This window comes from Diadema setosum, chromosome 5, assembly GCF_964275005.1.
Source record: "Diadema setosum chromosome 5, eeDiaSeto1, whole genome shotgun sequence".
NCBI lineage: Eukaryota > Metazoa > Echinodermata > Echinoidea > Diadematoida > Diadematidae > Diadema > Diadema setosum.
In genome coordinates, this window is record NC_092689.1 from 15,640,232 (window position 1) to 15,654,715 (window position 14,484).

The following is a 14,484-nucleotide window of genomic DNA, read 5'->3' on the forward strand; positions in this document are numbered from 1 at the left end:
CGGGGGTCAAATATTAAGGATGTGATAATACGATAAATGAAGTCAACGCAATTAAGACAGCAAAGAGTACACTAATCACACACCCATAGGGTATCTTGATTAGCTTGATGATCACACTAAATTGACCTGAGTCCTGTCATGTCAGCAAGCACGTGAAAGAAGTCTTAATTTAAAATCAAATAAAAATTGACTGCTAAACTGCACGCTTGTGCTGTTGACGAGCGGCATTTTCCTACAGAACCTGTTTGCCCTACACTTGTCAACTGAATTCCCTTCAAACTCAAAATACTGACCATTTTAATCTTAGGCCCTTGATAACGACATTTACAGTGGATCAGGGAAAATAGGTTTACCACAGAAACGGCGACACAGAACCTTTATACTCTGCTTGCTGAGAGAAAATATAAGAAAAGACCATGCGAATACGCGAAAGATTCTACAGTGTGCATCGGCTTCGGATAGTAGGCCTATATGGAAGACAAATCAGACACCTCCAAACCAACTGGCTAGGTATATTTGACGCAGAGGTTAGGCGAAGTCACAAAAAGCTATGAATCTCATCTTACTCATTCATTAAAAATGCGTTCGTTGTACAAGCATCTTTAAAGGTCAGAGAGGATAAAAAAGAGTGACAGAGAAAGGGGGAAATGATTGAGGTCGGAGGCGGGGAGGCATTTCGTCATTAAACACTATAATAGGGCCTAATGGGGAATCAGAAATCTTCGCGAATTTTACGAGGAGCCAAGATTCGCAAAATTTAAATGCACGCTAAAATTCTTGTCTACACTTATTCACACTACAAGCCAGTGGCAATCCGCTAAAATTTCACGCTGCGAAAAAAAAAAACCGTCGTCTCCGCAATTCGTGAAAATGTCATGCCGGCAAATATCCCTGGTTTTACATTAGAGGGCCTACCTATACATAAGCGTGTCCTTCCTCCTTGTCCTCCCTCCAAAAACAAATAAAGTTAATGTTCTTCAAGATGGTCAACAAAATGCTAATGATGTCTGTACATAGAATGAAATTCCGGCTGCGAGATGCCTGAAACACATTTCGTATGACCAAAGATTTGAATGGGTGCACCCACAGTGGCACCTCTTCCCAAGTGGCGCCATCACAACATCAACAATGAAAGGCTGTCTTTCTCAGAAGAGTGACAGAGAAGAGAGGGTAATAACGGGGTATGAGGTGCTGGAGGAAGCAATTCGTCTGTAAACACAGTAGCGCCCCCATACCTACATAATTAATCATGTTCCTTCCTCTTAGTGCTTCCTCAAAAAAAAAATGAATACAGTTAAGGTTCTCCAAGATGGTCAACAAAATGCTAGTAATGTCTGAACGCAGCATGAAATTCGAAATTCGACCATCCGGCTGCGAGATGTAGATGTATGAAACACGTTTCGTATAACTAAAGATGTTAATGGGTGTCAGTCTAGTGTGGCGCCTCGATACATCCCGGTGGCGCCATCACAACATCAACCACAATAGGATGTCTTTCTCAGAAGAGTAACAGAAAAAAGAGGGGAATGACGCGGTGTGAGGTCCTGGAGGAAGCATTTCGTCTTTAAAACACTAGAAGAGCCTATACTACATAATCATGTTCCTTCCTCTTGGTGCTTCTTCCTCCAAAACAGATACAGATGTTAAGGTTCTCCAAGATGGTCAACAAAATGATAGCGATGTCATGAAATTCAACCATCCGGCTACGAGATGTATGAAACACGTTTCATAATTATAACCAAAGATTTGAATGGGTATCACTGTGGCGCCTCTCCCCCGCGGCGCCATCAAAACATCCACAACGAAAGGTTGTCTTTCTCAGAAGTGTTCTTCAGTGGCACCCGCAAGTTTCTTCCTATATTCAGTATCCCCACGGTAATCCTGTCAAACCCAGTTGTTTGTTGAACCGAACAATCATTGGCGATCACAGTGTTGGTTAAAGCGTTTTTATTATTTGACCTACGCGAGTTGCTTCGTGTTACACAGAGTATTCATGACAGTCATTTTACGAGCTCCTCTCACTTACAAGCAATCAAACAATCGTTATCTACATTTTTTCATCCCATTTTCTTTGCTCAATTTTCCACGTTTAAAAAACTTGATATAAGCTATAGTCATGAATTCCTCGGACATACACTACGAAGAGCAAGAGAAATGACATTTGCTTTTTCTGTGTATATTTATGTCACGTGAAATAATCAATGCAATGATATTTGTCACTGCTAATTTCAAGCACTATCAGCAAAAAAAAAAAAAAATAAATAAATAAAAATAACAGAGGACTGCATGTGATTGATTACATGATGGATATCACAACGAACAAAAAAATAATCATTGTGTGCTATGATGAGAAAAGACAATGAGAATGGATTCCAAGGAGTCACCCAGAAGGTGGTTATCCTTGTATTCCTTTTTATCAATAGAATTATCAAAGAAATTGTTGAGACAATCTTTATATCTTTTGGAAAACTTGAGGATTTGTATACTCTATATAAATCATCTTTTTATACAGATATTGGCTTATCTTTATTCTGATTTTAGACTGATACAAGTTGTCAGGCAGATTCACACGTCGTTAAAGCGTTGTTTTGTGTTGATGAGCATGAGTAAAACAGTGTTCCTAAGAAATTGTAAATGCCAAAGGGATGGTATAGTATTAGTTGAAGTGAGAATTCAGATTTTAACTTTTTGCGACATATTTAGAAACCACTCTATGAAATGTTAAGAAGCCTACAATTCTAAGAGGACTTAGAATTATTTGATGAAAATAACAAAGTAAAACATAGGGATCCTGATAAAAGGTGTGTCACATTGCATTTTTATTAGGATTTCTTTGTTTTGGATATCTCAGCCATTTCAAAACCAATTTTGATCAAATAAACTCTGAATTATTCTTAGAATTACAAGCTCTTTCATAAAAGGTTTCTTAACTCTGAAAAAAAAAATCATCATCAAAAACGTTGGAAACCTCAAACTCCATCTCAACTGAAACTTTACCATCCCTTTAAAGTACAAAATTGTACTTGGTACTGATATAGTACATTAATTGTACACCGTGTGCACACCATCGTGTGTTTCAATAAAAGCTATGATCAGTAGAAGAGCAGAAAAGAGCGAGGTCTCTCTCAGTTACATAATACGCACAAACATAATACACACATTCATACATGCATACACTTACACATACATACATACAAACATGCACACGTGCACATTATGAATATGCACACACAATACAAGAATGTAATAAAGTATAATAAAGGTAGCCCTGCCCATTAGACTTTTGTATATTCATAACATCAAGGGGCATTCCAGACGATTTTCATAATTTCACATCATGTAGTGAATAAATCGACAGCTCCATATGTTGAATTTAACGTGGTCCTTAAGCCAGTAGAGAAACCATACTTTGAAAAACTTAAAACAAATTACACTGAACAATGTTGATGACATAGGAGGCTCACATATTTCAGAAATGTAGCAATGTGATAACATTACAATATCGCTTGATTACCACATGTGTATAATCTATGCATGCCTTCTTCTTTGTTCTTCTTCCTTCAGCCCCTACTCGTACATTCTTATGGTGAGGCTGCCATGTCATCATCCTTGTTCACTGCAATTTGTTACAAATTTTGAAAACATTCTTATTCCTCATCCCAATCACTATAAATTCTGAAACTCTGTACTCAGTATAACTAATTTATAGTTGTTCAAATGTAAAAGTCTGAAAATCATCCGGTTGTCTCCTTTAGGTGCCTGAATCTAATCACTCACGTAAACGATAGAATTACTAATCTTTTCACACGGGAATAAGAACACCTTGTTAAGACAGGATACACATGTAGAATGTCAGCTCAGCGTTACTATAGCGGAATGCAGATTCATGTGATGGAAATGCAGGTGGAACATACAAATTGCAATCGAAAAAAGAACGTCGAAAGTACTCAACCGGGCCTCTTCAGCACCAAAATACAAATCATGGACGAGAAATAAACTTATTCAAACACAAAGATCCATTGCACTGAATCAACAGTGGACCGTTTCACCATCTGGGCCTATCATAATATACCGTCTTTTAATTCAATAATATTTAGTTATGGATTATAGAAAGCAAATTCTTAACAAGAAAGAGCAAGTCTTTGGCCCATTCGAGCCAAATCATCAGTAAAATCCTGAAAACAATGAACAAATAAAACTGAAGAAAAACTGAACTACTGATCAAATATCATACTTGCCAGAGTGGATTTAACGTCAGGCGCTGTGTGACAATTCCTGGGTAATGCCTATAGGCCTATGTCGCAAAGTTTATGCTGCGTATGTGTACAGTATATGTGCTCCTTTTCCTCGTCCTTGGGGTGTGTTTCGCGAGTGTGTGTGAGAGACACAATGACCAAAGCAAAATATACTTGTATCTATTCAGTAAGTTCCTCCAATAAGTGATTCGTATTGGTTTTCGCGCTTCAGAAACAACATGCAACCTAAAACTGAGTGGATATTTTGTACTGGTAATACTTATATGTGCGAATGGCCACAAAAATAAAAACAAGATCTGATGTGTCCACAACGTGTAACTATAGTCATTCTCATTGGTTGAATACGCATCACGTGACATGCATCGTCTTCGTTATTGTCATATTATGCACTAAATCCACTGGGAACCAATGCCATAACTATATTCACTCATCTTGGTATACAACATACGGTGCATTATTATTATGCCCTGTTATTCACCACAATCCTATACTATAAACATACAAGCGAAATTCAATTGTTTACTGGAAATGATTATGCTGTATATAGGCCTATGTGTAGGTTGAATGGTATGGTATAGTATAGTTATGTTGAATCATATATATATATATATATATTTTTTTTTTTTATGTGACGCTACAAGATTATAACTAAGAACAACGATCTGCACTGGTATGCCTAAATCCTTATGTCGTTTAGATTAAAAAAAAAAAAAGACGTTTTATTTGGTACATAATGTTCAAATTTATTTTCATAACAGATAGAATGAACTAAAAATGTATGTAGAGATTTCATCAGAGTCGGACCAGGGAGGTGAGACGAAAATATTAGAAAGATATATGCTTAAAGGGGATGGCTAGTAACTGATCAGTGGGAATCAGGGGAAATGCGGGGGATGATTGTTCCGATCCGTTTGGGATTCATTCAAGAGTACATTATATATCTATTGTTGTGTGAAAATTATTTGCTTTCGGATGGTCTCATATTCAAGTAATGTGCAGTTAAATGTTTCCAGGTTAGCATGCCTGTACAGTCGACGGGGCGATCATTAGGCCCGTTAACGATAGCCCCGTCACTGATGTACAGGCATGCTAACCTGGAAACATTTAACTGCACATTACTTGAATATGAGACCATTCTGAAGCAAATAATTTTTTACACAACAATAGATAATGTACTCTTAAATGAATCCCACAAGGATTGGAACAATCATCCCCCAGCATTCCCACTGATTCCCACTGATCAGTAAGTTACTAGCCATCCCCTTTAAATCAAGTTTCACATCTTTCCATCTATACTGAGCAACAGTTAATTGAGATGATGAAATCCAATTACTTTCCCATTGGTTTGTGCACAAAAGTATCATAAAATCATGGTTCTGTACATACACATCGAGTCAAGCAATCCGTAAACAAACAAACAAACAAACAAACAGACAAACAAACAGACTGGTTATTGCAACACACCAAGAATTTGATGGGAGCGGGAAGGACATCGGGCCTTATGGAATCACCTCGTTTAATTTTAGTATGTTATTTAGTTACCAGGTTCATTACGATTTTGATACAAGCTTGGTGCTCCTCCAGTACGCTCTGTAATTACGGGACAGTATACAGCGCATAATATAGTTTGAGCTTTTTTTGTTATTTGTTTGTTTTGAAACGTTTTAGGTGTGCTAGTCTATATACGAAGCCTTATTTGAAATTAATCATCTAAATTAGAAACGTATATAGCGAACAATTCAGACAATATAATTATAGTCTTGCTGCAATTAAAGCAATATAATAGCGCGGCCTTGGCAAGACCATCAAAGGCAATTAATATTGGGTTATATAGGCGTAAGTCGAATTGATTCTACTTTATTTCTTATTCCCGGGATTAATCATCTTTATTCTACACACAACAAAGAAATAGAAACTCACTTTCTACTGAAAAAGGTCGTAAATTTTTAGCTCAAAATGTCTCAGCAAAATAATTTAGCATTGCAGTTTCTACATTCATCTACATTCTGTGTGAACGTAAGGATGTTGTATTGAGTTACGTATGTGAGTGTGCACAAAGACAAAGTTGTCACTTTTCAAAAGTCACAGAGATTTTTTTTAATAAGTTTTTGAAACAAGTTGCACATCTGGTGATAAAAGGGACAGATCGTTAAGTGAATAAAGCATATTGTTGATTTTCACCATATTAGCAGTACATTAATTCTATAACGCATTTTAAAGTATTTTCACGCAACCATGACACAAGGACATGTGTTGTTAATGTAATGTTGTGTTGGTAATATAATACCTGATGTCCACTCCCTCAATAAACTGAATGGATTTTGCAATCTTTGGGACTTGTACATACTTTTTTTTCTCAACCGTAAAAAAAAAAAAACAAAAAAAAATTCCAAAATGTCAGGATAAATGTGAGGGGGTCAAAAAAAAAATGGATGATGAAAACAGCACCTTACATACATTATATCACAAACAGAATTTGTCAAAATCATTTCACAGATGCCCAACATGACTCTTGTGACTTTTGAAAAGTGACCATTTGTCTTTGATGCTCACTCATGCCTGATTAGAGAGATCATTCTCATTTTGACATAGACATTATAGTCAATAAGTGCATGGATATTTATGCAAAATATCATTTTGCCAAAGACCTTTTCGTTAGAAAGTTAGGGTGGAGCTACTTTTTTGTTGTTGTGCTTAAATGGAATCTATGCAATCTCACTCTTTCTTCGTCTTTCCCTCGCTGTTTTCCTCTTGATTTATTCTCACTTTCTTTTCTCCAACTCTCATAACAATGTGCATGATTCAAAGGAGAGAAAAAAAATCATACCTAATTTCCATTGCCAAAATATACATAATTATATACACAAGGAAAGGAGTTTAAAAACAAGCTAAGATATGGAAACCTACACTGCAAAAAGTCCGGTGTTAAATATGAAACACCGAGATGGTGTTAAATTTTCGGTGCTCATTTATGGTGTTAGAGTAACACCTCCGGGTGTCATTTCAAAATACAAAATTGTTTTTTGAAGAGTTTTTTAGTAACTGCACTCCTCGTTGATTTTGAACTTAAACAAGACGATCAAGAATTTTCCGATAAAGTACCTGATTTTTGAAAAAATGTGTAAACACATTTACACCAGAGTAACACCAGTTGGTGTGGTCTCCTATTGAAGCTGGACGGGTGTTATACCATTGACATCAACACCAGCAATATCAAATCAACACGATGCGGTGTCAGTACTGAATTAACACCAGCACAGTGTCAAAAATATCACCAGATACAGTGTCAAATTAACACCACGAAGTGCCAGGTGAACATTTTTCAACACCATCACAAATCATTTTATACACCCGTGGCTGTGGTTCTCTATTAACACTGTCTTGATCGCCGATGTTTTTACAGTGTATACCTGACCCGGAAAAAAAAGAACACTCTGGACAAATCCCTATCATACACTTTGTCGCTGTCATGCAGTAAGAGTATGCATCGCGAAAGTGAAAAGGAATTGCCTGGTTAAAAATAAGTTGCATATAAATGAGATATAACATGACTATTCTCTTCCGCTCGCATTCAGTGATAGGTCCTATCTAACTGTTTGAGACAGATCTGCGAGAGGATCTTTCGATAATCTAGAATTTCCAAATTCTGTTCTTGCGAGTCAATAAACGTCCCCGAAATAATAATGTGCAGTATTATCATGTCATTAGCACGCATTACAATTGAACGATTAAGCGGGGAGGAGACTTTCAAAGAGAGATGTCACCCGCATTTCTGCTATCGATTTCTCATTTGTTACGTAACATTTTGGTTCAATTACCGGAGCGCCTACACCTGACTGATTAATATAATAGAGTGTGAATCCCATTTACGCAGTTAGTCCTGTATTGTGCTTGGGAAATGAATCATAAAAGACGGAAAACCAGTATACGGGGAATGTTTCCTTCTCGCATAATCTTACATAAGTTTATTGATTGTGGCGACGACTCTTCGGAATATCAGTGAGGAATTCTGCGTATTGAAATTCATGATAGGTCTGTACCTATGCGTTACATTAGACATCTAACTCATGGCACTGCGTAAGATGAATAAGGCCACCACCATTTCAAGCATAATAATAATAGGCTTACGATGTGCGGTCTGCTGTATTTCTCCCTTCGTGAAAAGTCCTTGTTTTTCAGACATTGATTCATCGTTTTTGGTAACAAAACATTTGCAAGTTGTGTTTATGTTGTATATTCTGTTGTCAATGATGTTGAAAATGATTACCAATGCTGTTATTTTGAACTGAAATGCTGAAAAATGCAGTAACAAAACCAAACCAAACTGCAACGGCCCAACAAAGAGCCGAACATTCAGACACAAAACGATTCAAGGTGAAGTCAAAGTATTTGCAACGGACAGAAGCCCTCACATCTCACGCGCTGTTATGGTCGTTAAAAAACAACAACAAACGGACAACGAAAACAAACAAACAGACAGACAGACAAAACAAGAAGGGGAATCATCGACCTAGAAAGAAACTAGTCATCCGCACTAGTTCGTGCTAGTCAGTTTAGTTTGCCCCGCATAGATTAATACAATAATCATATGTATCTCGGTGATGCCGATTCTTATTTATCGGGCAACTTAAAAATTCACACGATCATTGCGAAGATGAAAAACGGAAGTAGTTTTAAGTTGTCAGTTTATTTTTGTGCGTTATTGACACACCTACAAAGCGATAACACGTATAATAAGTTTGCTTTAGGGTGATTAACTTAATAGCGCCTGTATGGGTTTACCAAAGAGTGAGATACGTTTGTCCAGTCGTACTTACTCCGAGCATTCGTGCAAGAGCGTTGGTGCCTCCGTTCTGTGTGAGTTCAGTAGTACACTCGGAGCGACTAAACACTGCTTGATGAATAATTATGATCTCATTTATCCCCATCTCTTAAATCTCCTTCTCCCTTTTTTGTCCTGCTTCACTCTTTCCCACGAGAAATCAAGAAATTACCCAAACTTCACCCAAAGTGACACGAAAAGCACTCAGCATGCTCAATTTAAAATTGTTCAATCAGACCATGATTAATATCATGTGCCATCTCTGCATAACGTGCCATTTCCTGGTTTGTTTCGGAGCAGTATAACAAAAAATCACAAAACGCAAATATTTATGCAGCGCCTTACGGCAATATCAAAGCGTTGTTATTATTATAATTATCATATCTCTCTCTCTCTCTCTCTCTCTCTCTCTCTCTCGATATATATATATATATATATATATATATATATATATATATATTTTTTTTTTTTTTTTTTTTTTTTTTTTGCGTCACATCTCCCGACTTTAGCTGGTATTGGAGGCTGATGCTATTATGACTAGCGGAAATACACAAATATTTTCTAATTATTTCCTTTTCGGATTTTCGGAAAGAGACAAGCGGATGTTGGGCCTGTTACAAAAAAACACACCCCGGCCAAATCATCCCCAGGATCAGCTTACAGGATGATGAATTCAATTCTATACGTAATTTCTAAAAGCACCACACTCTGACCCTCCGAACTAATAATCTGATTCATCAATTTGATTAGATAATGATATTATTTCTTTTATCATCTTGCAAGTCTGTATAGCTTCATATGTTTCGTAATGGCAAATAGTTTGATTATATCTTACTTATTATTGCTAGATAAAGATTACTTTGAATTAGATTACATCTACTGTTCAGACTAGATAAATCAATGAATCGTACATGACAAATAAACTAACGTCGTTGTCGAGTTCTGAATCAGTGGATAATCCGAGGACGTCTATTCATTCATGGTTCATACAGTGCACCAGTTTACCCAAGGAGGTACTATAGGCGAGTAGTCCCTCCTTGGTTTACCAACACACACATACTCACACACACACTCACACACACACACACACACACACACCCTCTCTCTCTCCCACACACTCCCACACACATTAAAATGATATCAACAACTACAACAACAGCATCAGAAGCAACAACAACAACAACCTCAAATTTCTAAGCAAAAAGAAAACTCGCGCCATTTCTGTGCTACGATAGCGCCAACGAAGACTATACACAATCTTATCCATATACAATTCTGTTATCATCGCAGTATTAAACATTGTTAAATAAAATTGAACATAAAGTAAATATTCAAATGTCGGAATTAGGCTTAGAATTTTTTTGGTCAAGTTTTTGTCAAAGATTTACAAATAATGCCGATTAAAGATAATGGTAACAGCTAAACTTGTAAAAGCTAAAAAAAAAAATGAGAAAAGAAACCTATTTGATGTATCTGCTTTCGAGGAGTGTAAAAATCTAACCATTGAAAAAAATACACTGTAAACAATCACGTTCATTAAGGTGAAACTTTTCGCCGAAATAACAATTCCAATCTTATTTGGAAACTCATACCATGTTGCGTAGAATAATCGATGATACTAAGTTTACTTTGCTGTTTCAAGCATTCGTAAAATTACGTTTACGCGACATTACAGTTCTGGCCATTCCCTGTTTATGGTGAATGATAAAATTGGATTGCATTATTGCAGGAAAAAACAAACAAACAAACAAACAAAAAACATAGCAGTGAGAACATTTTGTTCACAATTCACTTATCAATTGCTTATTCGTTGGATTAGTGGAGTGAAGGCGACAAACTCAAGATTTCAGACTGCTATTAAGTTACTCAGGACATTGTGATGTGTGTGACGTATGACATAGGAACCTCCCACTAATAAGCCCAAACTGTAATGCATTACGCAGGCTTTTTCGACTTATATTTTATCGATTATCTTCTGTACGGAAGCTTGATCACAAAAACATTTTCAATGTCAAGTTTCGAAAAAAAATTACTTGAATTCCTTGAACTGGATGTGGCATAATCGACAACCTGGTGCTTACAATGATTTTCATGCTCAAAGCAGAACTCGGTCTCACACGATTACCAAGACGACGTGTAGGCAATTAGAAAATCCAGTCCATCGCAGAGGTTGATATAGTAATACACTTTAGTGCATCGATGATTATAGACTTTAATCATAATTTCTACATGACTGGACAGGAAAAGGAAACGTGAGTAATTACTACCTACATACCTGTATGCCTCATTCATTTTTCTAATTTCGTTAAAAACAGAATTTATTGTACGGCTACGGCACTCGGGTTAGAATAGATGGAGCGTGTAACCGTAAAGTGTTTGTCGGTATAATTCCGACGCGGGTCAATTTGACTATTTTCACCGTGATGATAATGAAGAGATAGATTAAAAAGGGGATGAAATACTCTCATTTAATAGACACACACACACACACACACACACACACACACACACACGCACACACACACACGCACACATACGACAATACAAACAATGTCATACCTTATCACAAGCAAATTCACCATCACACACCCACGTTCCTCTCTATTACGCCACCCTTTTACTCGTAAAGTGGAGACCTTCATATATCAGAAACTACCTAACTATGTGTACGTGGCGCACTTGTTTCACGGATTTCTACAGTCACCGAAGAATAATCATCTCGGTAAAACAGTAATAAGTCTACACCACAAAGTTGATGGAATAATTCGTTTTAATCACAATTAAAACTACAGTACGCCCCCTCTCTGCATGATGGAAAAAAAGCGAACATTTATTAAATATGTACACCGTATACCCGAACATCAATGTAAAGTGTACGTAACACACGCATAATTTATGTAATTTGCTTAATGAATACACATGCAAATGTACATTCAGCGTTGTTGACACAAAAAGGTAACCTCCCTCCAATCGAAATAGCATAACTTCTTAACGAGAGAAAAAAAAAGATTGATGTAAAGTAATTTTTGGCAGGGATATTTCTACACTTATTGACTAACTTCTGTTTCTAAGTTAGAATGATCCATTGAGTCATGCATGAGTGAGCAAACATTACTATACCATATTGTCACTTTTCAGAAGGCAGAAGAGACATTTTGTTGTGTCTGTGAACCAGTCTGTTTCCTGGTGTTATTTCACTCTTTTAAAACTGTGAGCTTTTTCAAAGTCTATTCTTTGTTTTTCATCATCTCACAAAAATACTTCTCATTGCGCCCTCTCAACAAGAACTGCGCATGTCACTCCTGCGCATTACAATGTTTGCGTGTTTTGTTTTGTTTTTTTTCACTCGATATTGTAGATCTAAGATGTTTCTTTATTAACACTGTATGAAGATCTTGAGAAAGTGTCCATGTGTGCTGTCTCACACAAAATTGCGTTTTTTTTTTATTTCATTGTGTTAAAACAACGTTTGATCGTAAATAGTCATGTGTATACAGATGACATGTATGGTATAACGTGTATTGATAAAGCATCTTTTGTTTCACCATAATATTCTGAAGATTTCATATCATTTTCTGTGTTCACATGCTTCAGTTTAATATTATCATAAGGCAAATAATACGTACTATATAGACCATGAATTAATACGAAAGTCAGTGTCCTTTCATGCATTTCGAACCCGTTTGTTGGTATTCTTCATTGCATGGTGATGTGCATGGTTGGTTAGTCAATAGCAATGTACAATTATTGTTACAATATATATAGATCTGGCAAACTGGAAGTAAATGTGATCCCTTCACTTTTTTGTAAGTGCCCAAGGCTTTCTTTGTCTTTGTTCTTTGGAAACCAACCCTTTTCTATCTTCCTCTTCACTGGAGGATAACGAAATGTGCATGACATAGTTAATAATAATTGTTACATACAAATATATATCTGGAGATGAAACAAAAAAGTACACATGATCCAATCTAAATTTCTGTAAGTGCCCAAGGCCTTCTGTCCAATATCAATGAATAAACATCTCATTGTGTGCCAGTCTGCAATAAGACTTGAAGACTGCGTCTTTGTTCTTTCGAAACCAACTCTCTTCCTATCCCCCTCTTCACTGGAGGATAACGAAATGTCCATGGGTATAACTAACTAGGTATAGAAGTACATTGTATATAGTAGGTCTGGAGATGAAACCAAATGAAAAAAAAAAAGTAAATACGATCCCATCTAATTTTCTGTAAGTGCTCAAGGCTTTCTGTCTAATAGCTCTTGTAAGCGCTACTCTGCAATTACGACGCAAAGGCCGTAGATTGATTATTATGATAAAGCCACACGAAGGTCATGTGTAGCGAAAAAAAAAAGGTCATGTCCTTTCGCAGCCAGCCCCAGTTCTTATCCTTTTCAGAGGAGGATAATAGCAAAGCATTTAAATGATTGCCTTTAGTCTGCTTCCAACAGGTGGAGGTTGTTAGTTTGTTGTTATACGACTATACATCCCCTTTTCAGACCAAGAGTTCTTGTATGGATATACGATGTTTTTATGTGTCTGACTACTCTCATGGTCAAACATTACATCAAACGATCATCAAACCTGAAAGGGATGAGATAGTTTTGGTTGAGAGGGGACTTCACGTTTTTAACTTTTTTTTAAGATAATGAGAAACCAATTATTAGATTTCATGAATTTGAATAGAACATGCCCGTCCCAACTTTGATTAATATCACTTTGTTTTTGGCCCGAGAGATCTCATCCATTTCAAAACTGATTTTCATCAAATAAATTTTGATTTCCTTTTTATCTGTAAGCATTATTTTCGTGCAGATGGCCGTTTTCCATTCTCTGCCCTCCCTCCCCCCCCCCTTCCCCGTTATACACGTTTGGTATGTCCCATGTCTCTCTTATTATTGTTTTAATTGTTATGTAAGCCCATGTTCACGTCCTAGTCGATGTCCATATGTCACGCCTGACCTTGTCCCTGTTCTTTACCTTCATATCTCATAATTCTGTATATCAATGCATACATGTATAATGTTCATTTATATTATGAATGGCAAACTCGCTACATTTTGTTTTTGTTTTCAACTTCTAGAGATGTGCCCCCATTAAAACGATCGTGTTGTTATTTGTACTCATGTATATTGTTTGCTGGAAATAGATATCATTATACTGCACTGATCTATGTTATTTCTAACAGGTTTCAAACATTTTTTTTTTTAACAACACACACATACAAAATTGCTGATACATAGTGTATAATGATGTATACATGTATCTATACACAAATGTAACTATGATGCCTGTTTGATGGTTACCCGTGGTCACAATGTCACCTGGGTCTTTGAAGATTTGAATCAGTGTAGCTTCTTTGATTTATACAGAGGGCATGAAAGGACCATAGACCATTAACCTATGCA